Below are 3,278 nucleotides of genomic sequence, written 5' to 3'. Positions count from 1 at the left end.
TGAACGCCCTTGCGTCCTCCCCTTCTAGGGCTGGGAGCCAGTTCTAGCATTCAACGCCAGTAAAGGGCTCTCTCTAGGGTGTTCTATTTTTAATACTAAGCATTTCTGTTCCTATTCTACATGCTACACATGATCACAAATGTTAAAAAGTAAGTAAAAACTATGTAAATTAATAGAAAATAAAATAAAATGAAATCAAACTACATTAAACAAAAGGGAAAAAATACTATACATATCGTTGGGTTGCCTCCCAACAAGCGCTTCTTTACCATCACTAGCTTGACGGATAGCTCCTTTATGGAGGTTGATAGGGGCTCAGATCTTCGCCCATCATGGTGAACCTTCTTCCTGTGAACTCATGGATCAGTTTAACGTGTTCCAGAGATAGGATCTTGTTCACAGTATGTGGAATGACTGGACTTTTAGTGAAGACAACTCGCATGCCAGGTGAGAAGTCTTCAGTTGGAATCTTCTTCTTCCTCCAGCCTTTGGGTACCTTTTTCCTGGTGCCTACTTCCTCAGTAGTTGGTGATGGATGCCCAACACCAAACTTAGGCTTGATGTATGGGGGCTCTATAAGACTCTGCACTAAGAGAGAGGGCTGAAACACTAAGTGTTGCACAGTGGTACCTCCTTTATCTGATGGAGAGTGAGGGTTGGGGATCTTGAATAGGATGTGATCCACCCACAGCCTCAGAAATAGTTCTCCTTTTTCTACATCAATTAAGGCTTTTGCAGTAGCCAAGAAAGGCCTTCCAAGGATGATGGAGTTGTCTTTGTCTTCCCTAGTATCAAGTATCACGAAGTCTGTTGGGAGGTAAAGGTCTTCAACCTTTACAAGGACATTTTCCACCATGCTATGTGCCCGTTTGAGGGACTTATCTGCCATCTCCAGTGAGATTCTGGTGGGCTGCACCTCTTAGATCCCCCGCTTCTTCATCACAGAGAGAGGCGTAAGATTAATTCTAGAGCCAAGGTCGCACAATGCCTTCTCATAGGTGATGGTCCCTATAGTACAGGGAATCAGGAAGCTTCCGAGATCTAGCAGCTTCTGAGGTAGCTTCTTCTGAACCAGAGCACTACACTCCTTGGTCAGTACCATAGTCTCATCTTTCCTTAAGGTTTTCTTGTTAGAAATTAAACTTCTTAGACATGCCATAGAAGTAGGATTCTTTTCCAACACCTCTGAAAAATAGATATTGACTTGCGGCTTCTTGAGAACTACTAAGAACTGAGCAAGTTACTCATCATCGGGCTCCTCCTGTACATTCGGAGAGGAATGCTTTTCAGGCTCCTCCATCTTTATAGGGGCATTCATGGGGACACTCCCAATCTCCTCCCGAGCCTTGATCTTCTTCAGTTCCTCAGTAGTAGGCTCATCTTTGGATTTGGCCTCATCTTCCATAGTGAGGGCTTTGCACTCTTCCTTTGGATTCACCTTAATGTTTCTTGGAAGAGTGTTGGAGGGGATCTTTGGGATCCTCTTGCTCAGCTGACCTACCTGTATCTCCAAGTTTCGAATGGAAGACCTAGTTTCTGCCATGAAACTATGAGTGGTCTTGGAGAGGTTAGAGACTATATTAGCCAGGTCAGAGAGGCTATGTGTGGGAGTCTCCATCTGTTGCTGAGAGGGTTAGAATGGTTTGGTGTTGACCCGCTTCTGGTTTATTCTACCCTGATTGTTGTTGAAGCCTTGTTGAGGCCTCTGCTGATCTCTCCACCCAAGGTTAGGGTGGTTCCTCCATCCCTGATTGAAAGTATTCGAGTAGGGATTGTTATTGGAGGTTCTGGAGGAGTTTCCCATGTAGTTTACTTCCTCTATGGTGGTCCATGCAGTGTCATCAGCGTCCACTTCATATGTTGTCTCTAGAGAGTAAGCAGCTGAGCTCTGTGCTCTACTCAAGTGCTGAGAGATCATGTTGATCTGCTGGGACATGAGCTTGTTCTGAGCCAAGATGGCGTCCAGAGTGCTAACCTCCATAACTCCCTTTTTTTGAGCCGCCCCATTGTTCATAAGGTTCCTCTCAGAAGTGTATATGTATTGGTTATTAGCAACCATGTCAATGAGCTCCTGCGCCTCCTCAGGCGTCTTCTTCATGTGAAGTGAGCCACTGATAGAGTGGTCCAATGACATCTTAGACATCTCAGAGATGCCATCATAGAAGATCTCCAACATGGTCCACTCTGAGATCATGTCAGGAGGACATCTCCTGATCAACTGCTTGTACCTCTCCCAAGCTTCATAGAGGGACTCTCCCTCTTTTTGTCTAAAAGTATGGACTTTCACCCTAAGCTTACTCAGCTTCTGAGGTGGAAGAAACTTGGTCAAAAATCCATTAACCACCTTCTCCTAAGTGTCCAGGCTTTCCTTAGGTTGAGAATCTAGCTATAGCCTTGCTTTGTCCTTTACAGCAAAGGGGAAGAGCATGAGCTTGTAAACCTCTGGATTTACTCCATTAGTCTTGACAGTATCACAGATTTGTAGAAAATCAGAGATGAATTTGTTAGGGTCCTCCTACGGGAGTCCATGAAACTGGCAATTCTGTTGTACTAGAGTGACCAGTTGAGGCTTTAGCTCAAAGTTGTTTGCACCAATGGCAAGTATCGAGATGCTGCGCCCATAGAAGTCAGATGTGGGTGTAATGTAAAATCCAAGGACCTTTCTTGCGTCTCCTCTAGCTTCGTGATTGGCTGCCATTGTTGTATCTTCAGCTTCTTGCTCAAGAGCTTCCATGAGATTTCCTTTGGTTCTACTAGCCTGAGCTTGTTGCAGATGCCTCATTAAGATTCTCTCAGGTTCAGGATCAAGATCAAAGAGGGTTTCTTTATCCTTATCCCTATTCCTGCTCATAAACAAAAAGAAAGAAACCAAGAAGAGTAAAAGAAAAGAGTTTCTATGTCAGAGTATAGAGGGCTCTTGATGTGAAACTCAAATAAAGAGAAAAGAAAATAGATGTGTCTTTTATCTAAAATGAGTTTTTCAAAAATAAAGAGAGAGAAGTAATTTAAAAATTTTTGAAAAAGATGAGAGAGAAAGAAGTTAGAAGGTTTCGAAAAAGAAGAGAGAGAAAAATTAAAAAGACACCAAACTTTTAAAACAAACAATTAACTAACAAGAATTTAAAAAGATGAAAAGATTTGATATTAAAGATTTTTGAATTTAAAGAAAAGGAAAAGTGAAATAAGGAAATTGAAATTCAAAAGAAATAAAAACTAACAAAATACTGAACTTATGAAAATTGAATTTAAAATAAAGATAACATGACAAAATTTTGAAA

At 41.9% G+C, this 3,278-nt stretch overlaps 1 non-coding gene across 1 annotated transcript; it reads left to right on the top strand.

Moving 5' to 3' along the window:
* The first annotated feature begins 2,192 nt into the window (after positions 1-2,192).
* LOC112781022 (small nucleolar RNA R71) lies at positions 2,193-2,296 on the top strand. Its single transcript, XR_003191822.1, has one exon. It is a non-coding gene; the product is annotated as a small nucleolar RNA R71 (small nucleolar RNA).
* Positions 2,297-3,278: the final 982 nt, after the last annotated feature.

Source organism: Arachis hypogaea, chromosome 19 (genome assembly GCF_003086295.3).
Source record: "Arachis hypogaea cultivar Tifrunner chromosome 19, arahy.Tifrunner.gnm2.J5K5, whole genome shotgun sequence".
Lineage (NCBI taxonomy): Eukaryota > Viridiplantae > Streptophyta > Magnoliopsida > Fabales > Fabaceae > Arachis > Arachis hypogaea.
Note: the sequence above shows the minus strand (reverse complement) of the source record. Positions and strands in the feature narration are given on the sequence as shown.